At 49.4% G+C, this 18,222-nt stretch overlaps 54 non-coding genes across 54 annotated transcripts; all 54 read left to right on the plus strand.

Moving 5' to 3' along the window:
- The first annotated feature begins 204 nt into the window (after nucleotides 1–204).
- Nucleotides 205–323, plus strand: LOC145020766 (5S ribosomal RNA). The gene has a single exon (XR_013668943.1). It is a non-coding gene; the product is annotated as a 5S ribosomal RNA (ribosomal RNA).
- Nucleotides 324–541: 218 nt separating this feature from the next.
- LOC145020777 (5S ribosomal RNA) lies at nucleotides 542–660 on the plus strand. Its single transcript, XR_013668954.1, has one exon. It is a non-coding gene; the product is annotated as a 5S ribosomal RNA (ribosomal RNA).
- A 220-nt stretch (nucleotides 661–880) lies between these two features.
- Nucleotides 881–999, plus strand: LOC145020788 (5S ribosomal RNA). Its single transcript, XR_013668965.1, has one exon. It is a non-coding gene; the product is annotated as a 5S ribosomal RNA (ribosomal RNA).
- A 218-nt stretch (nucleotides 1,000–1,217) lies between these two features.
- Nucleotides 1,218–1,336, plus strand: LOC145020799 (5S ribosomal RNA). The gene has a single exon (XR_013668976.1). It is a non-coding gene; the product is annotated as a 5S ribosomal RNA (ribosomal RNA).
- Nucleotides 1,337–1,557: 221 nt separating this feature from the next.
- On the plus strand, nucleotides 1,558–1,676 carry LOC145020810 (5S ribosomal RNA). The gene has a single exon (XR_013668987.1). It is a non-coding gene; the product is annotated as a 5S ribosomal RNA (ribosomal RNA).
- A 218-nt stretch (nucleotides 1,677–1,894) lies between these two features.
- On the plus strand, nucleotides 1,895–2,013 carry LOC145020821 (5S ribosomal RNA). Its single transcript, XR_013668998.1, has one exon. It is a non-coding gene; the product is annotated as a 5S ribosomal RNA (ribosomal RNA).
- Nucleotides 2,014–2,231: 218 nt separating this feature from the next.
- LOC145020832 (5S ribosomal RNA) lies at nucleotides 2,232–2,350 on the plus strand. Its single transcript, XR_013669009.1, has one exon. It is a non-coding gene; the product is annotated as a 5S ribosomal RNA (ribosomal RNA).
- A 218-nt stretch (nucleotides 2,351–2,568) lies between these two features.
- LOC145020854 (5S ribosomal RNA) lies at nucleotides 2,569–2,687 on the plus strand. The gene has a single exon (XR_013669031.1). It is a non-coding gene; the product is annotated as a 5S ribosomal RNA (ribosomal RNA).
- A 218-nt stretch (nucleotides 2,688–2,905) lies between these two features.
- LOC145025806 (5S ribosomal RNA) lies at nucleotides 2,906–3,024 on the plus strand. The gene has a single exon (XR_013673802.1). It is a non-coding gene; the product is annotated as a 5S ribosomal RNA (ribosomal RNA).
- Nucleotides 3,025–3,242: 218 nt separating this feature from the next.
- Nucleotides 3,243–3,361, plus strand: LOC145025712 (5S ribosomal RNA). The gene has a single exon (XR_013673714.1). It is a non-coding gene; the product is annotated as a 5S ribosomal RNA (ribosomal RNA).
- A 218-nt stretch (nucleotides 3,362–3,579) lies between these two features.
- On the plus strand, nucleotides 3,580–3,698 carry LOC145020865 (5S ribosomal RNA). The gene has a single exon (XR_013669041.1). It is a non-coding gene; the product is annotated as a 5S ribosomal RNA (ribosomal RNA).
- A 220-nt stretch (nucleotides 3,699–3,918) lies between these two features.
- Nucleotides 3,919–4,037, plus strand: LOC145020876 (5S ribosomal RNA). The gene has a single exon (XR_013669052.1). It is a non-coding gene; the product is annotated as a 5S ribosomal RNA (ribosomal RNA).
- Nucleotides 4,038–4,255: 218 nt separating this feature from the next.
- On the plus strand, nucleotides 4,256–4,374 carry LOC145020887 (5S ribosomal RNA). Its single transcript, XR_013669063.1, has one exon. It is a non-coding gene; the product is annotated as a 5S ribosomal RNA (ribosomal RNA).
- A 220-nt stretch (nucleotides 4,375–4,594) lies between these two features.
- On the plus strand, nucleotides 4,595–4,713 carry LOC145020898 (5S ribosomal RNA). Its single transcript, XR_013669074.1, has one exon. It is a non-coding gene; the product is annotated as a 5S ribosomal RNA (ribosomal RNA).
- Nucleotides 4,714–4,931: 218 nt separating this feature from the next.
- Nucleotides 4,932–5,050, plus strand: LOC145020910 (5S ribosomal RNA). The gene has a single exon (XR_013669085.1). It is a non-coding gene; the product is annotated as a 5S ribosomal RNA (ribosomal RNA).
- A 218-nt stretch (nucleotides 5,051–5,268) lies between these two features.
- Nucleotides 5,269–5,387, plus strand: LOC145020921 (5S ribosomal RNA). Its single transcript, XR_013669096.1, has one exon. It is a non-coding gene; the product is annotated as a 5S ribosomal RNA (ribosomal RNA).
- Nucleotides 5,388–5,605: 218 nt separating this feature from the next.
- On the plus strand, nucleotides 5,606–5,724 carry LOC145020932 (5S ribosomal RNA). Its single transcript, XR_013669107.1, has one exon. It is a non-coding gene; the product is annotated as a 5S ribosomal RNA (ribosomal RNA).
- A 218-nt stretch (nucleotides 5,725–5,942) lies between these two features.
- On the plus strand, nucleotides 5,943–6,061 carry LOC145020943 (5S ribosomal RNA). Its single transcript, XR_013669118.1, has one exon. It is a non-coding gene; the product is annotated as a 5S ribosomal RNA (ribosomal RNA).
- Nucleotides 6,062–6,279: 218 nt separating this feature from the next.
- On the plus strand, nucleotides 6,280–6,398 carry LOC145025807 (5S ribosomal RNA). Its single transcript, XR_013673803.1, has one exon. It is a non-coding gene; the product is annotated as a 5S ribosomal RNA (ribosomal RNA).
- A 218-nt stretch (nucleotides 6,399–6,616) lies between these two features.
- Nucleotides 6,617–6,735, plus strand: LOC145025713 (5S ribosomal RNA). The gene has a single exon (XR_013673715.1). It is a non-coding gene; the product is annotated as a 5S ribosomal RNA (ribosomal RNA).
- Nucleotides 6,736–6,953: 218 nt separating this feature from the next.
- On the plus strand, nucleotides 6,954–7,072 carry LOC145020954 (5S ribosomal RNA). The gene has a single exon (XR_013669129.1). It is a non-coding gene; the product is annotated as a 5S ribosomal RNA (ribosomal RNA).
- Nucleotides 7,073–7,293: 221 nt separating this feature from the next.
- Nucleotides 7,294–7,412, plus strand: LOC145020976 (5S ribosomal RNA). The gene has a single exon (XR_013669151.1). It is a non-coding gene; the product is annotated as a 5S ribosomal RNA (ribosomal RNA).
- Nucleotides 7,413–7,630: 218 nt separating this feature from the next.
- LOC145026478 (5S ribosomal RNA) lies at nucleotides 7,631–7,749 on the plus strand. Its single transcript, XR_013674450.1, has one exon. It is a non-coding gene; the product is annotated as a 5S ribosomal RNA (ribosomal RNA).
- A 220-nt stretch (nucleotides 7,750–7,969) lies between these two features.
- LOC145020987 (5S ribosomal RNA) lies at nucleotides 7,970–8,088 on the plus strand. The gene has a single exon (XR_013669160.1). It is a non-coding gene; the product is annotated as a 5S ribosomal RNA (ribosomal RNA).
- A 218-nt stretch (nucleotides 8,089–8,306) lies between these two features.
- LOC145020998 (5S ribosomal RNA) lies at nucleotides 8,307–8,425 on the plus strand. The gene has a single exon (XR_013669171.1). It is a non-coding gene; the product is annotated as a 5S ribosomal RNA (ribosomal RNA).
- Nucleotides 8,426–8,643: 218 nt separating this feature from the next.
- Nucleotides 8,644–8,762, plus strand: LOC145021009 (5S ribosomal RNA). The gene has a single exon (XR_013669181.1). It is a non-coding gene; the product is annotated as a 5S ribosomal RNA (ribosomal RNA).
- A 218-nt stretch (nucleotides 8,763–8,980) lies between these two features.
- Nucleotides 8,981–9,099, plus strand: LOC145021020 (5S ribosomal RNA). The gene has a single exon (XR_013669192.1). It is a non-coding gene; the product is annotated as a 5S ribosomal RNA (ribosomal RNA).
- A 218-nt stretch (nucleotides 9,100–9,317) lies between these two features.
- On the plus strand, nucleotides 9,318–9,436 carry LOC145021031 (5S ribosomal RNA). The gene has a single exon (XR_013669203.1). It is a non-coding gene; the product is annotated as a 5S ribosomal RNA (ribosomal RNA).
- A 218-nt stretch (nucleotides 9,437–9,654) lies between these two features.
- LOC145025808 (5S ribosomal RNA) lies at nucleotides 9,655–9,773 on the plus strand. The gene has a single exon (XR_013673804.1). It is a non-coding gene; the product is annotated as a 5S ribosomal RNA (ribosomal RNA).
- A 218-nt stretch (nucleotides 9,774–9,991) lies between these two features.
- LOC145025714 (5S ribosomal RNA) lies at nucleotides 9,992–10,110 on the plus strand. Its single transcript, XR_013673716.1, has one exon. It is a non-coding gene; the product is annotated as a 5S ribosomal RNA (ribosomal RNA).
- Nucleotides 10,111–10,328: 218 nt separating this feature from the next.
- LOC145021042 (5S ribosomal RNA) lies at nucleotides 10,329–10,447 on the plus strand. The gene has a single exon (XR_013669214.1). It is a non-coding gene; the product is annotated as a 5S ribosomal RNA (ribosomal RNA).
- A 221-nt stretch (nucleotides 10,448–10,668) lies between these two features.
- Nucleotides 10,669–10,787, plus strand: LOC145021053 (5S ribosomal RNA). The gene has a single exon (XR_013669225.1). It is a non-coding gene; the product is annotated as a 5S ribosomal RNA (ribosomal RNA).
- A 218-nt stretch (nucleotides 10,788–11,005) lies between these two features.
- On the plus strand, nucleotides 11,006–11,124 carry LOC145021064 (5S ribosomal RNA). The gene has a single exon (XR_013669234.1). It is a non-coding gene; the product is annotated as a 5S ribosomal RNA (ribosomal RNA).
- A 220-nt stretch (nucleotides 11,125–11,344) lies between these two features.
- LOC145021075 (5S ribosomal RNA) lies at nucleotides 11,345–11,463 on the plus strand. Its single transcript, XR_013669245.1, has one exon. It is a non-coding gene; the product is annotated as a 5S ribosomal RNA (ribosomal RNA).
- Nucleotides 11,464–11,681: 218 nt separating this feature from the next.
- Nucleotides 11,682–11,800, plus strand: LOC145021097 (5S ribosomal RNA). The gene has a single exon (XR_013669267.1). It is a non-coding gene; the product is annotated as a 5S ribosomal RNA (ribosomal RNA).
- A 218-nt stretch (nucleotides 11,801–12,018) lies between these two features.
- Nucleotides 12,019–12,137, plus strand: LOC145021108 (5S ribosomal RNA). The gene has a single exon (XR_013669278.1). It is a non-coding gene; the product is annotated as a 5S ribosomal RNA (ribosomal RNA).
- A 218-nt stretch (nucleotides 12,138–12,355) lies between these two features.
- On the plus strand, nucleotides 12,356–12,474 carry LOC145021119 (5S ribosomal RNA). Its single transcript, XR_013669288.1, has one exon. It is a non-coding gene; the product is annotated as a 5S ribosomal RNA (ribosomal RNA).
- Nucleotides 12,475–12,692: 218 nt separating this feature from the next.
- LOC145021130 (5S ribosomal RNA) lies at nucleotides 12,693–12,811 on the plus strand. Its single transcript, XR_013669299.1, has one exon. It is a non-coding gene; the product is annotated as a 5S ribosomal RNA (ribosomal RNA).
- A 218-nt stretch (nucleotides 12,812–13,029) lies between these two features.
- Nucleotides 13,030–13,148, plus strand: LOC145021141 (5S ribosomal RNA). The gene has a single exon (XR_013669310.1). It is a non-coding gene; the product is annotated as a 5S ribosomal RNA (ribosomal RNA).
- Nucleotides 13,149–13,366: 218 nt separating this feature from the next.
- On the plus strand, nucleotides 13,367–13,485 carry LOC145021152 (5S ribosomal RNA). Its single transcript, XR_013669321.1, has one exon. It is a non-coding gene; the product is annotated as a 5S ribosomal RNA (ribosomal RNA).
- Nucleotides 13,486–13,703: 218 nt separating this feature from the next.
- LOC145025809 (5S ribosomal RNA) lies at nucleotides 13,704–13,822 on the plus strand. Its single transcript, XR_013673805.1, has one exon. It is a non-coding gene; the product is annotated as a 5S ribosomal RNA (ribosomal RNA).
- Nucleotides 13,823–14,040: 218 nt separating this feature from the next.
- On the plus strand, nucleotides 14,041–14,159 carry LOC145025716 (5S ribosomal RNA). Its single transcript, XR_013673717.1, has one exon. It is a non-coding gene; the product is annotated as a 5S ribosomal RNA (ribosomal RNA).
- Nucleotides 14,160–14,377: 218 nt separating this feature from the next.
- LOC145021163 (5S ribosomal RNA) lies at nucleotides 14,378–14,496 on the plus strand. The gene has a single exon (XR_013669332.1). It is a non-coding gene; the product is annotated as a 5S ribosomal RNA (ribosomal RNA).
- Nucleotides 14,497–14,717: 221 nt separating this feature from the next.
- Nucleotides 14,718–14,836, plus strand: LOC145021174 (5S ribosomal RNA). The gene has a single exon (XR_013669343.1). It is a non-coding gene; the product is annotated as a 5S ribosomal RNA (ribosomal RNA).
- A 218-nt stretch (nucleotides 14,837–15,054) lies between these two features.
- LOC145021187 (5S ribosomal RNA) lies at nucleotides 15,055–15,173 on the plus strand. Its single transcript, XR_013669354.1, has one exon. It is a non-coding gene; the product is annotated as a 5S ribosomal RNA (ribosomal RNA).
- Nucleotides 15,174–15,393: 220 nt separating this feature from the next.
- Nucleotides 15,394–15,512, plus strand: LOC145021198 (5S ribosomal RNA). The gene has a single exon (XR_013669365.1). It is a non-coding gene; the product is annotated as a 5S ribosomal RNA (ribosomal RNA).
- A 218-nt stretch (nucleotides 15,513–15,730) lies between these two features.
- On the plus strand, nucleotides 15,731–15,849 carry LOC145021220 (5S ribosomal RNA). Its single transcript, XR_013669387.1, has one exon. It is a non-coding gene; the product is annotated as a 5S ribosomal RNA (ribosomal RNA).
- A 218-nt stretch (nucleotides 15,850–16,067) lies between these two features.
- On the plus strand, nucleotides 16,068–16,186 carry LOC145021231 (5S ribosomal RNA). Its single transcript, XR_013669398.1, has one exon. It is a non-coding gene; the product is annotated as a 5S ribosomal RNA (ribosomal RNA).
- Nucleotides 16,187–16,404: 218 nt separating this feature from the next.
- Nucleotides 16,405–16,523, plus strand: LOC145021242 (5S ribosomal RNA). The gene has a single exon (XR_013669408.1). It is a non-coding gene; the product is annotated as a 5S ribosomal RNA (ribosomal RNA).
- A 218-nt stretch (nucleotides 16,524–16,741) lies between these two features.
- LOC145021253 (5S ribosomal RNA) lies at nucleotides 16,742–16,860 on the plus strand. Its single transcript, XR_013669419.1, has one exon. It is a non-coding gene; the product is annotated as a 5S ribosomal RNA (ribosomal RNA).
- Nucleotides 16,861–17,078: 218 nt separating this feature from the next.
- LOC145025810 (5S ribosomal RNA) lies at nucleotides 17,079–17,197 on the plus strand. Its single transcript, XR_013673806.1, has one exon. It is a non-coding gene; the product is annotated as a 5S ribosomal RNA (ribosomal RNA).
- A 218-nt stretch (nucleotides 17,198–17,415) lies between these two features.
- LOC145025717 (5S ribosomal RNA) lies at nucleotides 17,416–17,534 on the plus strand. The gene has a single exon (XR_013673718.1). It is a non-coding gene; the product is annotated as a 5S ribosomal RNA (ribosomal RNA).
- Nucleotides 17,535–17,752: 218 nt separating this feature from the next.
- LOC145021264 (5S ribosomal RNA) lies at nucleotides 17,753–17,871 on the plus strand. Its single transcript, XR_013669430.1, has one exon. It is a non-coding gene; the product is annotated as a 5S ribosomal RNA (ribosomal RNA).
- Nucleotides 17,872–18,092: 221 nt separating this feature from the next.
- On the plus strand, nucleotides 18,093–18,211 carry LOC145021275 (5S ribosomal RNA). Its single transcript, XR_013669441.1, has one exon. It is a non-coding gene; the product is annotated as a 5S ribosomal RNA (ribosomal RNA).
- The last annotated feature ends 11 nt before the right edge of the window (nucleotides 18,212–18,222 follow it).

Raw genomic sequence — 18,222 nt, forward strand, 5'->3', positions numbered from 1 at the left:
GTCTGCGTTTTTTTATGTTTTAGGTGCGTTTTTTTTTTCTTTCTTGCTATATCCATGCTCGGGCGGCCTCCGGTTCAATGTTGATTGTTTTCTTGTTTCCCGAACCGAGCCGATCCATCACGTGGGTCCCACGCCTCACGTCCGAAAGCAAACGAGGTTCTGCGTCTTGTAAGACATAAAAACAATAAGCATGGATAGTATTTCGGGTGCGATCATACCAGCACTAATGCACCGGATCCCATCAGAACTCCGCAGTTAAGCGTGCTTGGGCGAGAGTAGTACTAGGATGGGTGACCCCCTGGGAAGTCCTCGTGTTGCACCCCCTTTTTCGTTGATCGTCTGCGTTTTTTTATGTTTTAGGTGCGTTTTTTTTTTCTTTCTTGCTATATCCATGCTCGGGCGGCCTCCGGTTCAATGTTGATTGTTTTCTTGTTTCCCGAACCGAGCCGATCCATCACGTGGGTCCCACGCCTCGCGTCCGAAAGCAAACGAGGTTCTGCGTCTTGTAAGACATAAAAACAATAAGCATGGATAGTATTTTGGGTGCGATCATACCAGCACTAATGCACCGGATCCCATCAGAACTCCGCAGTTAAGCGTGCTTGGGCGAGAGTAGTACTAGGATGGGTGACCCCCTGGGAAGTCCTCGTGTTGCACCCCCTTTTTCGTTGCCCGTCTGCGTTTTTTTATGTTTTAGGTGCGTTTTTTTTTTTTCTTTCTTGCTATATCCATGCTCGGGCGGCCTCCGGTTCAATGTTGATTGTTTTCTTGTTTCCCGAACCGAGCCGATCCATCACGTGGGTCCCACGCCTCGCGTCCGAAAGCAAACGAGGTTCTGCGTCTTGTAAGACATAAAAACATTAAGCATGGATAGTATTTCGGGTGCGATCATACCAGCACTAATGCACCGGATCCCATCAGAACTCCGCAGTTAAGCGTGCTTGGGCGAGAGTAGTACTAGGATGGGTGACCCCCTGGGAAGTCCTCGTGTTGCACCCCCTTTTTCGTTGATCGTCTGCGTTTTTTTATGTTTTAGGTGCGTTTTTTTTTTCTTTCTTGCTATATCCATGCTCGGGCGGCCTCCGGTTCAATGTTGATTGTTTTCTTGTTTCCCGAACCGAGCCGATCCATCACGTGGGTCCCACGCCTCGCGTCCGAAAGCAAACGAGGTTCTGCGTCTTGTAAGACATAAAAACAATAAGCATGGATAGTATTTCGGGTGCGATCATACCAGCACTAATGCACCGGATCCCATCAGAACTCCGCAGTTAAGCGTGCTTGGGCGAGAGTAGTACTAGGATGGGTGACCCCCTGGGAAGTCCTCGTGTTGCACCCCCTTTTTCGTTGCCCGTCTGCGTTTTTTTATGTTTTAGGTGCGTTTTTTTTTTTTTCTTTCTTGCTATATCCATGCTCGGGCGGCCTCCGGTTCAATGTTGATTGTTTTCTTGTTTCCCGAACCGAGCCGATCCATCACGTGGGTCCCACGCCTCGCGTCCGAAAGCAAACGAGGTTCTGCGTCTTGTAAGACATAAAAACATTAAGCATGGATAGTATTTCGGGTGCGATCATACCAGCACTAATGCACCGGATCCCATCAGAACTCCGCAGTTAAGCGTGCTTGGGCGAGAGTAGTACTAGGATGGGTGACCCCCTGGGAAGTCCTCGTGTTGCACCCCCTTTTTCGTTGCCCGTCTGCGTTTTTTTATGTTTTAGGTGCGTTTTTTTTTTCTTTCTTGCTATATCCATGCTCGGGCGGCCTCCGGTTCAATGTTGATTGTTTTCTTGTTTCCCGAACCGAGCCGATCCATCACGTGGGTCCCACGCCTCGCGTCCGAAAGCAAACGAGGTTCTGCGTCTTGTAAGACATAAAAACATTAAGCATGGATAGTATTTCGGGTGCGATCATACCAGCACTAATGCACCGGATCCCATCAGAACTCCGCAGTTAAGCGTGCTTGGGCGAGAGTAGTACTAGGATGGGTGACCCCCTGGGAAGTCCTCGTGTTGCACCCCCTTTTTCGTTGCCCGTCTGCGTTTTTTTATGTTTTAGGTGCGTTTTTTTTTTCTTTCTTGCTATATCCATGCTCGGGCGGCCTCCGGTTCAATGTTGATTGTTTTCTTGTTTCCCGAACCGAGCCGATCCATCACGTGGGTCCCACGCCTCGCGTCCGAAAGAAAACGAGGTTCTGCGTCTTGTAAGACATAAAAACAATAAGCATGGATAGTATTTCGGGTGCGATCATACCAGCACTAATGCACCGGATCCCATCAGAACTCCGCAGTTAAGCGTGCTTGGGCGAGAGTAGTACTAGGATGGGTGACCCCCTGGGAAGTCCTCGTGTTGCACCCCCTTTTTCGTTGATCGTCTGCGTTTTTTTATGTTTTAGGTGCGTTTTTTTTTTCTTTCTTGCTATATCCATGCTCGGGCGGCCTCCGGTTCAATGTTGATTGTTTTCTTGTTTCCCGAACCGAGCCGATCCATCACGTGGGTCCCACGCCTCGCGTCCGAAAGCAAACGAGGTTCTGCGTCTTGTAAGACATAAAAACATTAAGCATGGATAGTATTTCGGGTGCGATCATACCAGCACTAATGCACCGGATCCCATCAGAACTCCGCAGTTAAGCGTGCTTGGGCGAGAGTAGTACTAGGATGGGTGACCCCCTGGGAAGTCCTCGTGTTGCACCCCCTTTTTCGTTGCCCGTCTGCGTTTTTTTATGTTTTAGGTGCGTTTTTTTTTTCTTTCTTGCTATATCCATGCTCGGGCGGCCTCCGGTTCAATGTTGATTGTTTTCTTGTTTCCCGAACCGAGCCGATCCATCACGTGGGTCCCACGCCTCGCGTCCGAAAGCAAACGAGGTTCTGCGTCTTGTAAGACATAAAAACATTAAGCATGGATAGTATTTCGGGTGCGATCATACCAGCACTAATGCACCGGATCCCATCAGAACTCCGCTGTTAAGCGTGCTTGGGCGAGAGTAGTACTAGGATGGGTGACCCCCTGGGAAGTCCTCGTGTTGCACCCCCTTTTTCGTTGCCCGTCTGCGTTTTTTTATGTTTTAGGTGCGTTTTTTTTTTCTTTCTTGCTATATCCATGCTCGGGCGGCCTCCGGTTCAATGTTGATTGTTTTCTTGTTTCCCGAACCGAGCCGATCCATCACGTGGGTCCCACGCCTCGCGTCCGAAAGAAAACGAGGTTCTGCGTCTTGTAAGACATAAAAACAATAAGCATGGATAGTATTTCGGGTGCGATCATACCAGCACTAATGCACCGGATCCCATCAGAACTCCGCAGTTAATCGTGCTTGGGCGAGAGTAGTACTAGGATGGGTGACCCCCTGGGAAGTCCTCGTGTTGCACCCCCTTTTTCGTTGATCGTCTGCGTTTTTTTATGTTTTAGGTGCGTTTTTTTTTTCTTTCTTGCTATATCCATGCTCGGGCGGCCTCCGGTTCAATGTTGATTGTTTTCTTGTTTCCCGAACCGAGCCGATCCATCACGTGGGTCCCACGCCTCGCGTCCGAAAGCAAACGAGGTTCTGCGTCTTGTAAGACATAAAAATAATAAGCATGGATAGTATTTCGGGTGCGATCATACCAGCACTAATGCACCGGATCCCATCAGAACTCCGCAGTTAAGCGTGCTTGGGCGAGAGTAGTACTAGGATGGGTGACCCCCTGGGAAGTCCTCGTGTTGCACCCCCTTTTTCGTTGCCCGTCTGCGTTTTTTTATGTTTTAGGTGCGTTTTTTTTTTTTCTTTCTTGCTATATCCATGCTCGGGCGGCCTCCGGTTCAATGTTGATTGTTTTCTTGTTTCCCGAACCGAGCCGATCCATCACGTGGGTCCCACGCCTCGCGTCCGAAAGCAAACGAGGTTCTGCGTCTTGTAAGACATAAAAACATTAAGCATGGATAGTATTTCGGGTGCGATCATACCAGCACTAATGCACCGGATCCCATCAGAACTCCGCAGTTAAGCGTGCTTGGGCGAGAGTAGTACTAGGATGGGTGACCCCCTGGGAAGTCCTCGTGTTGCACCCCCTTTTTCGTTGATCGTCTGCGTTTTTTTATGTTTTAGGTGCGTTTTTTTTTTCTTTCTTGCTATATCCATGCTCGGGCGGCCTCCGGTTCAATGTTGATTGTTTTCTTGTTTCCCGAACCGAGCCGATCCATCACGTGGGTCCCACGCCTCGTGTCCGAAAGCAAACGAGGTTCTGCGTCTTGTAAGACATAAAAACAATAAGCATGGATAGTATTTCGGGTGCGATCATACCAGCACTAATGCACCGGATCCCATCAGAACTCCGCAGTTAAGCGTGCTTGGGCGAGAGTAGTACTAGGATGGGTGACCCCCTGGGAAGTCCTCGTGTTGCACCCCCTTTTTCGTTGCCCGTCTGCGTTTTTTTATGTTTTAGGTGCGTTTTTTTTTTTTCTTTCTTGCTATATCCATGCTCGGGCGGCCTCCGGTTCAATGTTGATTGTTTTCTTGTTTCCCGAACCGAGCCGATCCATCACGTGGGTCCCACGCCTCGCGTCCGAAAGCAAACGAGGTTCTGCGTCTTGTAAGACATAAAAACATTAAGCATGGATAGTATTTCGGGTGCGATCATACCAGCACTAATGCACCGGATCCCATCAGAACTCCGCAGTTAAGCGTGCTTGGGCGAGAGTAGTACTAGGATGGGTGACCCCCTGGGAAGTCCTCGTGTTGCACCCCCTTTTTCGTTGCCCGTCTGCGTTTTTTTATGTTTTAGGTGCGTTTTTTTTTTCTTTCTTGCTATATCCATGCTCGGGCGGCCTCCGGTTCAATGTTGATTGTTTTCTTGTTTCCCGAACCGAGCCGATCCATCACGTGGGTCCCACGCCTCGCGTCCGAAAGCAAACGAGGTTCTGCGTCTTGTAAGACATAAAAACAATAAGCATGGATAGTATTTCGGGTGCGATCATACCAGCACTAATGCACCGGATCCCATCAGAACTCCGCAGTTAAGCGTGCTTGGGCGAGAGTAGTACTAGGATGGGTGACCCCCTGGGAAGTCCTCGTGTTGCACCCCCTTTTTCGTTGCCCGTCTGCGTTTTTTTATGTTTTAGGTGCGTTTTTTTTTTCTTTCTTGCTATATCCATGCTCGGGCGGCCTCCGGTTCAATGTTGATTGTTTTCTTGTTTCCCGAACCGAGCCGATCCATCACGTGGGTCCCACGCCTCGCGTCCGAAAGAAAACGAGGTTCTGCGTCTTGTAAGACATAAAAACAATAAGCATGGATAGTATTTCGGGTGCGATCATACCAGCACTAATGCACCGGATCCCATCAGAACTCCGCAGTTAAGCGTGCTTGGGCGAGAGTAGTACTAGGATGGGTGACCCCCTGGGAAGTCCTCGTGTTGCACCCCCTTTTTCGTTGATCGTCTGCGTTTTTTTATGTTTTAGGTGCGTTTTTTTTTTCTTTCTTGCTATATCCATGCTCGGGCGGCCTCCGGTTCAATGTTGATTGTTTTCTTGTTTCCCGAACCGAGCCGATCCATCACGTGGGTCCCACGCCTCGCGTCCGAAAGCAAACGAGGTTCTGCGTCTTGTAAGACATAAAAACATTAAGCATGGATAGTATTTCGGGTGCGATCATACCAGCACTAATGCACCGGATCCCATCAGAACTCCGCAGTTAAGCGTGCTTGGGCGAGAGTAGTACTAGGATGGGTGACCCCCTGGGAAGTCCTCGTGTTGCACCCCCTTTTTCGTTGCCCGTCTGCGTTTTTTTATGTTTTAGGTGCGTTTTTTTTTTCTTTCTTGCTATATCCATGCTCGGGCGGCCTCCGGTTCAATGTTGATTGTTTTCTTGTTTCCCGAACCGAGCCGATCCATCACGTGGGTCCCACGCCTCGCGTCCGAAAGCAAACGAGGTTCTGCGTCTTGTAAGACATAAAAACATTAAGCATGGATAGTATTTCGGGTGCGATCATACCAGCACTAATGCACCGGATCCCATCAGAACTCCGCAGTTAAGCGTGCTTGGGCGAGAGTAGTACTAGGATGGGTGACCCCCTGGGAAGTCCTCGTGTTGCACCCCCTTTTTCGTTGCCCGTCTGCGTTTTTTTATGTTTTAGGTGCGTTTTTTTTTTCTTTCTTGCTATATCCATGCTCGGGCGGCCTCCGGTTCAATGTTGATTGTTTTCTTGTTTCCCGAACCGAGCCGATCCATCACGTGGGTCCCACGCCTCGCGTCCGAAAGCAAACGAGGTTCTGCGTCTTGTAAGACATAAAAACATTAAGCATGGATAGTATTTCGGGTGCGATCATACCAGCACTAATGCACCGGATCCCATCAGAACTCCGCTGTTAAGCGTGCTTGGGCGAGAGTAGTACTAGGATGGGTGACCCCCTGGGAAGTCCTCGTGTTGCACCCCCTTTTTCGTTGCCCGTCTGCGTTTTTTTATGTTTTAGGTGCGTTTTTTTTTTCTTTCTTGCTATATCCATGCTCGGGCGGCCTCCGGTTCAATGTTGATTGTTTTCTTGTTTCCCGAACCGAGCCGATCCATCACGTGGGTCCCACGCCTCGCGTCCGAAAGAAAACGAGGTTCTGCGTCTTGTAAGACATAAAAACAATAAGCATGGATAGTATTTCGGGTGCGATCATACCAGCACTAATGCACCGGATCCCATCAGAACTCCGCAGTTAATCGTGCTTGGGCGAGAGTAGTACTAGGATGGGTGACCCCCTGGGAAGTCCTCGTGTTGCACCCCCTTTTTCGTTGATCGTCTGCGTTTTTTTATGTTTTAGGTGCGTTTTTTTTTTCTTTCTTGCTATATCCATGCTCGGGCGGCCTCCGGTTCAATGTTGATTGTTTTCTTGTTTCCCGAACCGAGCCGATCCATCACGTGGGTCCCACGCCTCGCGTCCGAAAGCAAACGAGGTTCTGCGTCTTGTAAGACATAAAAACAATAAGCATGGATAGTATTTCGGGTGCGATCATACCAGCACTAATGCACCGGATCCCATCAGAACTCCGCAGTTAAGCGTGCTTGGGCGAGAGTAGTACTAGGATGGGTGACCCCCTGGGAAGTCCTCGTGTTGCACCCCCTTTTTCGTTGCCCGTCTGCGTTTTATTATGTTTTAGGTGCGTTTTTTTTTTTTTCTTTCTTGCTATATCCATGCTCGGGCGGCCTCCGGTTCAATGTTGATTGTTTTCTTGTTTCCCGAACCGAGCCGATCCATCACGTGGGTCCCACGCCTCGCGTCCGAAAGCAAACGAGGTTCTGCGTCTTGTAAGACATAAAAACATTAAGCATGGATAGTATTTCGGGTGCGATCATACCAGCACTAATGCACCGGATCCCATCAGAACTCCGCAGTTAAGCGTGCTTGGGCGAGAGTAGTACTAGGATGGGTGACCCCCTGGGAAGTCCTCGTGTTGCACCCCCTTTTTCGTTGATCGTCTGCGTTTTTTTATGTTTTAGGTGCGTTTTTTTTTTCTTTCTTGCTATATCCATGCTCGGGCGGCCTCCGGTTCAATGTTGATTGTTTTCTTGTTTCCCGAACCGAGCCGATCCATCACGTGGGTCCCACGCCTCGTGTCCGAAAGCAAACGAGGTTCTGCGTCTTGTAAGACATAAAAACAATAAGCATGGATAGTATTTCGGGTGCGATCATACCAGCACTAATGCACCGGATCCCATCAGAACTCCGCAGTTAAGCGTGCTTGGGCGAGAGTAGTACTAGGATGGGTGACCCCCTGGGAAGTCCTCTTGTTGCACCCCCTTTTTCGTTGCCCGTCTGCGTTTTTTTATGTTTTAGGTGCGTTTTTTTTTTTTCTTTCTTGCTATATCCATGCTCGGGCGGCCTCCGGTTCAATGTTGATTGTTTTCTTGTTTCCCGAACCGAGCCGATCCATCACGTGGGTCCCACGCCTCGCGTCCGAAAGCAAACGAGGTTCTGCGTCTTGTAAGACATAAAAACATTAAGCATGGATAGTATTTCGGGTGCGATCATACCAGCACTAATGCACCGGATCCCATCAGAACTCCGCAGTTAAGCGTGCTTGGGCGAGAGTAGTACTAGGATGGGTGACCCCCTGGGAAGTCCTCGTGTTGCACCCCCTTTTTCGTTGCCCGTCTGCGTTTTTTTATGTTTTAGGTGCGTTTTTTTTTTCTTTCTTGCTATATCCATGCTCGGGCGGCCTCCGGTTCAATGTTGATTGTTTTCTTGTTTCCCGAACCGAGCCGATCCATCACGTGGGTCCCACGCCTCGCGTCCGAAAGCAAACGAGGTTCTGCGTCTTGTAAGACATAAAAACATTAAGCATGGATAGTATTTCGGGTGCGATCATACCAGCACTAATGCACCGGATCCCATCAGAACTCCGCAGTTAAGCGTGCTTGGGCGAGAGTAGTACTAGGATGGGTGACCCCCTGGGAAGTCCTCGTGTTGCACCCCCTTTTTCGTTGCCCGTCTGCGTTTTTTTATGTTTTAGGTGCGTTTTTTTTTTCTTTCTTGCTATATCCATGCTCGGGCGGCCTCCGGTTCAATGTTGATTGTTTTCTTGTTTCCCGAACCGAGCCGATCCATCACGTGGGTCCCACGCCTCGCGTCCGAAAGCAAACGAGGTTCTGCGTCTTGTAAGACATAAAAACATTAAGCATGGATAGTATTTCGGGTGCGATCATACCAGCACTAATGCACCGGATCCCATCAGAACTCCGCAGTTAAGCGTGCTTGGGCGAGAGTAGTACTAGGATGGGTGACCCCCTGGGAAGTCCTCGTGTTGCACCCCCTTTTTCGTTGATCGTCTGCGTTTTTTTATGTTTTAGGTGCGTTTTTTTTTTCTTTCTTGCTATATCCATGCTCGGGCGGCCTCCGGTTCAATGTTGATTGTTTTCTTGTTTCCCGAACCGAGCCGATCCATCACGTGGGTCCCACGCCTCGTGTCCGAAAGCAAACGAGGTTCTGCGTCTTGTAAGACATAAAAACAATAAGCATGGATAGTATTTCGGGTGCGATCATACCAGCACTAATGCACCGGATCCCATCAGAACTCCGCAGTTAAGCGTGCTTGGGCGAGAGTAGTACTAGGATGGGTGACCCCCTGGGAAGTCCTCGTGTTGCACCCCCTTTTTCGTTGATCGTCTGCGTTTTTTTATGTTTTAGGTGCGTTTTTTTTTTCTTTCTTGCTATATCCATGCTCGGGCGGCCTCCGGTTCAATGTTGATTGTTTTCTTGTTTCCCGAACCGAGCCGATCCATCACGTGGGTCCCACGCCTCGCGTCCGAAAGCAAACGAGGTTCTGCGTCTTGTAAGACATAAAAACATTAAGCATGGATAGTATTTCGGGTGCGATCATACCAGCACTAATGCACCGGATCCCATCAGAACTCCGCAGTTAAGCGTGCTTGGGCGAGAGTAGTACTAGGATGGGTGACCCCCTGGGAAGTCCTCGTGTTGCACCCCCTTTTTCGTTGCCCGTCTGCGTTTTTTTATGTTTTAGGTGCGTTTTTTTTTTCTTTCTTGCTATATCCATGCTCGGGCGGCCTCCGGTTCAATGTTGATTGTTTTCTTGTTTCCCGAACCGAGCCGATCCATCACGTGGGTCCCACGCCTCGCGTCCGAAAGCAAACGAGGTTCTGCGTCTTGTAAGACATAAAAACATTAAGCATTGATAGTATTTCGGGTGCGATCATACCAGCACTAATGCACCGGATCCCATCAGAACTCCGCTGTTAAGCGTGCTTGGGCGAGAGTAGTACTAGGATGGGTGACCCCCTGGGAAGTCCTCGTGTTGCACCCCCTTTTTCGTTGCCCGTCTGCGTTTTTTTATGTTTTAGGTGCGTTTTTTTTTTCTTTCTTGCTATATCCATGCTCGGGCGGCCTCCGGTTCAATGTTGATTGTTTTCTTGTTTCCCGAACCGAGCCGATCCATCACGTGGGTCCCACGCCTCGCGTCCGAAAGAAAACGAGGTTCTGCGTCTTGTAAGACATAAAAACAATAAGCATGGATAGTATTTCGGGTGCGATCATACCAGCACTAATGCACCGGATCCCATCAGAACTCCGCAGTTAATCGTGCTTGGGCGAGAGTAGTACTAGGATGGGTGACCCCCTGGGAAGTCCTCGTGTTGCACCCCCTTTTTCGTTGATCGTCTGCGTTTTTTTATGTTTTAGGTGCGTTTTTTTTTTCTTTCTTGCTATATCCATGCTCGGGCGGCCTCCGGTTCAATGTTGATTGTTTTCTTGTTTCCCGAACCGAGCCGATCCATCACGTGGGTCCCACGCCTCGCGTCCGAAAGCAAACGAGGTTCTGCGTCTTGTAAGACATAAAAAGAATAAGCATGGATAGTATTTCGGGTGCGATCATACCAGCACTAATGCACCGGATCCCATCAGAACTCCGCAGTTAAGCGTGCTTGGGCGAGAGTAGTACTAGGATGGGTGACCCCCTGGGAAGTCCTCGTGTTGCACCCCCTTTTTCGTTGCCCGTCTGCGTTTTTTTATGTTTTAGGTGCGTTTTTTTTTTTTTCTTTCTTGCTATATCCATGCTCGGGCGGCCTCCGGTTCAATGTTGATTGTTTTCTTGTTTCCCGAACCGAGCCGATCCATCACGTGGGTCCCACGCCTCGCGTCCGAAAGCAAACGAGGTTCTGCGTCTTGTAAGACATAAAAACATTAAGCATGGATAGTATTTCGGGTGCGATCATACCAGCACTAATGCACCGGATCCCATCAGAACTCCGCAGTTAAGCGTGCTTGGGCGAGAGTAGTACTAGGATGGGTGACCCCCTGGGAAGTCCTCGTGTTGCACCCCCTTTTTCGTTGATCGTCTGCGTTTTTTTATGTTTTAGGTGCGTTTTTTTTTTCTTTCTTGCTATATCCATGCTCGGGCGGCCTCCGGTTCAATGTTGATTGTTTTCTTGTTTCCCGAACCGAGCCGATCCATCACGTGGGTCCCACGCCTCGCGTCCGAAAGCAAACGAGGTTCTGCGTCTTGTAAGACATAAAAACAATAAGCATGGATAGTATTTCGGGTGCGATCATACCAGCACTAATGCACCGGATCCCATCAGAACTCCGCAGTTAAGCGTGCTTGGGCGAGAGTAGTACTAGGATGGGTGACCCCCTGGGAAGTCCTCGTGTTGCACCCCCTTTTTCGTTGCCCGTCTGCGTTTTTTTATGTTTTAGGTGCGTTTTTTTTTTTTCTTTCTTGCTATATCCATGCTCGGGCGGCCTCCGGTTCAATGTTGATTGTTTTCTTGTTTCCCGAACCGAGCCGATCCATCACGTGGGTCCCACGCCTCGCGTCCGAAAGCAAACGAGGTTCTGCGTCTTGTAAGACATAAAAACATTAAGCATAGATAGTATTTCGGGTGCGATCATACCAGCACTAATGCACCGGATCCCATCAGAACTCCGCAGTTAAGCGTGCTTGGGCGAGAGTAGTACTAGGATGGGTGACCCCCTGGGAAGTCCTCGTGTTGCACCCCCTTTTTCGTTGCCCGTCTGCGTTTTTTTATGTTTTAGGTGCGTTTTTTTTTTCTTTCTTGCTATATCCATGCTCGGGCGGCCTCCGGTTCAATGTTGATTGTTTTCTTGTTTCCCGAACCGAGCCGATCCATCACGTGGGTCCCACGCCTCGCGTCCGAAAGCAAACGAGGTTCTGCGTCTTGTAAGACATAAAAACAATAAGCATGGATAGTATTTCGGGTGCGATCATACCAGCACTAATGCACCGGATCCCATCAGAACTCCGCAGTTAAGCGTGCTTGGGCGAGAGTAGTACTAGGATGGGTGACCCCCTGGGAAGTCCTCGTGTTGCACCCCCTTTTTCGTTGCCCGTCTGCGTTTTTTTATGTTTTAGGTGCGTTTTTTTTTTCTTTCTTGCTATATCCATGCTCGGGCGGCCTCCGGTTCAATGTTGATTGTTTTCTTGTTTCCCGAACCGAGCCGATCCATCACGTGGGTCCCACGCCTCGCGTCCGAAAGAAAACGAGGTTCTGCGTCTTGTAAGACATAAAAACAATAAGCATGGATAGTATTTCGGGTGCGATCATACCAGCACTAATGCACCGGATCCCATCAGAACTCCGCAGTTAAGCGTGCTTGGGCGAGAGTAGTACTAGGATGGGTGACCCCCTGGGAAGTCCTCGTGTTGCACCCCCTTTTTCGTTGCCCGTCTGCGTTTTTTTATGTTTTAGGTGCGTTTTTTTTTTCTTTCTTGCTATATCCATGCTCGGGCGGCCTCCGGTTCAATGTTGATTGTTTTCTTGTTTCCCGAACCGAGCCGATCCATCACGTGGGTCCCACGCCTCGCGTCCGAAAGCAAACGAGGTTCTGCGTCTTGTAAGACATAAAAACATTAAGCATGGATAGTATTTCGGGTGCGATCATACCAGCACTAATGCACCGGATCCCATCAGAACTCCGCAGTTAAGCGTGCTTGGGCGAGAGTAGTACTAGGATGGGTGACCCCCTGGGAAGTCCTCGTGTTGCACCCCCTTTTTCGTTGCCCGTCTGCGTTTTTTTATGTTTTAGGTGCGTTTTTTTTTTCTTTCTTGCTATATCCATGCTCGGGCGGCCTCCGGTTCAATGTTGATTGTTTTCTTGTTTCCCGAACCGAGCCGATCCATCACGTGGGTCCCACGCCTCGCGTCCGAAAGCAAACGAGGTTCTGCGTCTTGTAAGACATAAAAACATTAAGCATGGATAGTATTTCGGGTGCGATCATACCAGCACTAATGCACCGGATCCCATCAGAACTCCGCAGTTAAGCGTGCTTGGGCGAGAGTAGTACTAGGATGGGTGACCCCCTGGGAAGTCCTCGTGTTGCACCCCCTTTTTCGTTGATCGTCTGCGTTTTTTTATGTTTTAGGTGCGTTTTTTTTTTCTTTCTTGCTATATCCATGCTCGGGCGGCCTCCGGTTCAATGTTGATTGTTTTCTTGTTTCCCGAACCGAGCCGATCCATCACGTGGGTCCCACGCCTCGTGTCCGAAAGCAAACGAGGTTCTGTGTCTTGTAAGACATAAAAACAATAAGCATGGATAGTATTTCGGGTGCGATCATACCAGCACTAATGCACCGGATCCCATCAGAACTCCGCAGTTAAGCGTGCTTGGGCGAGAGTAGTACTAGGATGGGTGACCCCCTGGGAAGTCCTCGTGTTGCACCCCCTTTTTCGTTGATCGTCTGCGTTTTTTTATGTTTTAGGTGCGTTTTTTTTTTCTTTCTTGCTATATCCATGCTCGGGCGGCCTCCGGTTCAATGTTGATTGTTTTCTTGTTTCCCGAACCGAGCCGATCCATCACGTGGGTCCCACGCCTCGCGTCCGAAAGCAAACGAGGTTCTGCGTCTTGTAAGACATAAAAACATTAAGCATGGATAGTATTTCGGGTGCGATCATACCAGCACTAATGCACCGGATCCCATCAGAACTCCGCAGTTAAGCGTGCTTGGGCGAGAGTAGTACTAGGATGGGTGACCCCCTGGGAAGTCCTCGTGTTGCACCCCCTTTTTCGTTGCCCGTCTGCGTTTTTTTATGTTTTAGGTGCGTTTTTTTTTTCTTTCTTGCTATATCCATGCTCGGGCGGCCTCCGGTTCAATGTTGATTGTTTTCTTGTTTCCCGAACCGAGCCGATCCATCACGTGGGTCCCACGCCTCGCGTCCGAAAGCAAACGAGGTTCTGCGTCTTGTAAGACATAAAAACATTAAGCATGGATAGTATTTCGGGTGCGATCATACCAGCACTAATGCACCGGATCCCATCAGAACTCCGCTGTTAAGCGTGCTTGGGCGAGAGTAGTACTAGGATGGGTGACCCCCTGGGAAGTCCTCGTGTTGCACCCCCTTTTTCGTTGCCCGTCTGCGTTTTTTTATGTTTTAGGTGCGTTTTTTTTTTCTTTCTTGCTATATCCATGCTCGGGCGGCCTCCGGTTCAATGTTGATTGTTTTCTTGTTTCCCGAACCGAGCCGATCCATCACGTGGGTCCCACGCCTCGCGTCCGAAAGAAAACGAGGTTCTGCGTCTTGTAAGACATAAAAACAATAAGCATGGATAGTATTTCGGGTGCGATCATACCAGCACTAATGCACCGGATCCCATCAGAACTCCGCAGTTAATCGTGCTTGGGCGAGAGTAGTACTAGGATGGGTGACCCCCTGGGAAGTCCTCGTGTTGCACCCCCTTTTTCGTTGATCGTCTGCGTTTTTTTATGTTTTAGGTGCGTTTTTTTTTTCTTTCTTGCTATATCCATGCTCGGGCGGCCTCCGGTTCAATGTTGATTGTTTTCTTGTTTCCCGAACCGAGCCGATCCATCACGTGGGTCCCACGCCTCGCGTCCGAAAGCAAACGAGGTTCTGCGTCTTGTAAGACATAAAAATAATAAGCATGGATAGTATTTCGGGTGCGATCATACCAGCACTAATGCACCGGATCCCATCAGAACTCCGCAGTTAAGCGTGCTTGGGCGAGAGTAGTACTAGGATGGGTGACCCCCTGGGAAGTCCTCGTGTTGCACCCCCTTTTTCGTTGCCCGTCTGCGTTTTTTTATGTTTTAGGTGCGTTTTTTTTTTTTTCTTTCTTGCTATATCCATGCTCGGGCGGCCTCCGGTTCAATGTTGATTGTTTTCTTGTTTCCCGAACCGAGCCGATCCATCACGTGGGTCCCACGCCTCGCGTCCGAAAGCAAACGAGGTTCTGCGTCTTGTAAGACATAAAAACATTAAGCATGGATAGTATTTCGGGTGCGATCATACCAGCACTAATGCACCGGATCCCATCAGAACTCCGCAGTTAAGCGTGCTTGGGCGAGAGTAGTACTAGGATGGGTGACCCCCTGGGAAGTCCTCGTGTTGCACCCCCTTTTTCGTTGATCGTCTGCGTTTTTTTATGTTTTAGGTGCGTTTTTTTTTTCTTTCTTGCTATATCCATGCTCGGGCGGCCTCCGGTTCAATGTTGATTGTTTTCTTGTTTCCCGAACCGAGCCGATCCATCACGTGGGTCCCACGCCTCGTGTCCGAAAGCAAACGAGGTTCTGCGTCTTGTAAGACATAAAAACAATAAGCATGGATAGTATTTCGGGTGCGATCATACCAGCACTAATGCACCGGATCCCATCAGAACTCCGCAGTTAAGCGTGCTTGGGCGAGAGTAGTACTAGGATGGGTGACCCCCTGGGAAGTCCTCGTGTTGCACCCCCTTTTTCGTTGCCCGTCTGCGTTTTTTTATGTTTTAGGTGCGTTTTTTTTTTTTCTTTCTTGCTATATCCATGCTCGGGCGGCCTCCGGTTCAATGTTGATTGTTTTCTTGTTTCCCGAACCGAGCCGATCCATCACGTGGGTCCCACGCCTCGCGTCCGAAAGCAAACGAGGTTCTGCGTCTTGTAAGACATAAAAACATTAAGCATGGATAGTATTTCGGGTGCGATCATACCAGCACTAATGCACCGGATCCCATCAGAACTCCGCAGTTAAGCGTGCTTGGGCGAGAGTAGTACTAGGATGGGTGACCCCCTGGGAAGTCCTCGTGTTGCACCCCCTTTTTCGTTGCCCGTCTGCGTTTTTTTATGTTTTAGGTGCGTTTTTTTTTTCTTTCTTGCTATATCCATGCTCGGGCGGCCTCCGGTTCAATGTTGATTGTTTTCTTGTTTCCCGAACCGAGCCGATCCATCACGTGGGTCCCACGCCTCGCGTCCGAAAGCAAACGAGGTTCTGCGTCTTGTAAGACATAAAAACAATAAGCATGGATAGTATTTCGGGTGCGATCATACCAGCACTAATGCACCGGATCCCATCAGAACTCCGCAGTTAAGCGTGCTTGGGCGAGAGTAGTACTAGGATGGGTGACCCCCTGGGAAGTCCTCGTGTTGCACCCCCTTTTTCGTTGCCCGTCTGCGTTTTTTTATGTTTTAGGTGCGTTTTTTTTTTCTTTCTTGCTATATCCATGCTCGGGCGGCCTCCGGTTCAATGTTGATTGTTTTCTTGTTTCCCGAACCGAGCCGATCCATCACGTGGGTCCCACGCCTCGCGTCCGAAAGAAAACGAGGTTCTGCGTCTTGTAAGACATAAAAACAATAAGCATGGATAGTATTTCGGGTGCGATCATACCAGCACTAATGCACCGGATCCCATCAGAACTCCGCAGTTAAGCGTGCTTGGGCGAGAGTAGTACTAGGATGGGTGACCCCCTGGGAAGTCCTCGTGTTGCACCCCCTTTTTCGTTGATCGTCTGCGTTTTTTTATGTTTTAGGTGCGTTTTTTTTTTCTTTCTTGCTATATCCATGCTCGGGCGGCCTCCGGTTCAATGTTGATTGTTTTCTTGTTTCCCGAACCGAGCCGATCCATCACGTGGGTCCCACGCCTCGCGTCCGAAAGCAAACGAGGTTCTGCGTCTTGTAAGACATAAAAACATTAAGCATGGATAGTATTTCGGGTGCGATCATACCAGCACTAATGCACCGGATCCCATCAGAACTCCGCAGTTAAGCGTGCTTGGGCGAGAGTAGTACTAGGATGGGTGACCCCCTGGGAAGTCCTCGTGTTGCACCCCCTTTTTCGTTGCCCGTCTGCGTTTTTTTATGTTTTAGGTGCGTTTTTTTTTTCTTTCTTGCTATATCCATGCTCGGGCGGCCTCCGGTTCAATGTTGATTGTTTTCTTGTTTCCCGAACCGAGCCGATCCATCACGTGGGTCCCACGCCTCGCGTCCGAAAGCAAACGAGGTTCTGCGTCTTGTAAGACATAAAAACATTAAGCATGGATAGTATTTCGGGTGCGATCATACCAGCACTAATGCACCGGATCCCATCAGAACTCCGCAGTTAAGCGTGCTTGGGCGAGAGTAGTACTAGGATGGGTGACCCCCTGGGAAGTCCTCGTGTTGCACCCCCTTTTTCGTTGCCCGTCTGCGTTTTTTTATGTTTTAGGTGCGTTTTTTTTTTCTTTCTTGCTATATCCATGCTCGGGCGGCCTCCGGTTCAATGTTGATTGTTTTCTTGTTTCCCGAACCGAGCCGATCCATCACGTGGGTCCCACGCCTCGCGTCCGAAAGCAAACGAGGTTCTGCGTCTTGTAAGACATAAAAACATTAAGCATGGATAGTATTTCGGGTGCGATCATACCAGCACTAATGCACCGGATCCCATCAGAACTCCGCTGTTAAGCGTGCTTGGGCGAGAGTAGTACTAGGATGGGTGACCCCCTGGGAAGTCCTCGTGTTGCACCCCCTTTTTCGTTGCCCGTCTGCGTTTTTTTATGTTTTAGGTGCGTTTTTTTTTTCTTTCTTGCTATATCCATGCTCGGGCGGCCTCCGGTTCAATGTTGATTGTTTTCTTGTTTCCCGAACCGAGCCGATCCATCACGTGGGTCCCACGCCTCGCGTCCGAAAGAAAACGAGGTTCTGCGTCTTGTAAGACATAAAAACAATAAGCATGGATAGTATTTCGGGTGCGATCATACCAGCACTAATGCACCGGATCCCATCAGAACTCCGCAGTTAATCGTGCTTGGGCGAGAGTAGTACTAGGATGGGTGACCCCCTGGGAAGTCCTCGTGTTGCACCCCCTTTTTCGTTGATCGTCTGCGTTTTTTTATGTTTTAGGTGCGTTTTTTTTTTCTTTCTTGCTATATCCATGCTCGGGCGGCCTCCGGTTCAATGTTGATTGTTTTCTTGTTTCCCGAACCGAGCCGATCCATCACGTGGGTCCCACGCCTCGCGTCCGAAAGCAAACGAGGTTCTGCGTCTTGTAAGACATAAAAACAATAAGCATGGATAGTATTTCGGGTGCGATCATACCAGCACTAATGCACCGGATCCCATCAGAACTCCGCAGTTAAGCGTGCTTGGGCGAGAGTAGTACTAGGATGGGTGACCCCCTGGGAAGTCCTCGTGTTGCACCCCCTTTTTCGTTGCCCGTCTGCGTTTTTTTATGTTTTAGGTGCGTTTTTTTTTTTTTCTTTCTTGCTATATCCATGCTCGGGCGGCCTCCGGTTCAATGTTGATTGTTTTCTTGTTTCCCGAACCGAGCCGATCCATCACGTGGGTCCCACGCCTCGCGTCCGAAAGCAAACGAGGTTCTGCGTCTTGTAAGACATAAAAACATTAAGCATGGATAGTATTTCGGGTGCGATCATACCAGCACTAATGCACCGGATCCCATCAGAACTCCGCAGTTAAGCGTGCTTGGGCGAGAGTAGTACTAGGATGGGTGACCCCCTGGGAAGTCCTCGTGTTGCACCCCCTTTTTCGTTG

This window comes from Lactuca saligna, chromosome 1, assembly GCF_052625555.1.
Source record: "Lactuca saligna cultivar CGN05327 chromosome 1, ASM5262555v1, whole genome shotgun sequence".
NCBI classification, from domain to species: Eukaryota; Viridiplantae; Streptophyta; class Magnoliopsida; order Asterales; family Asteraceae; genus Lactuca; species Lactuca saligna.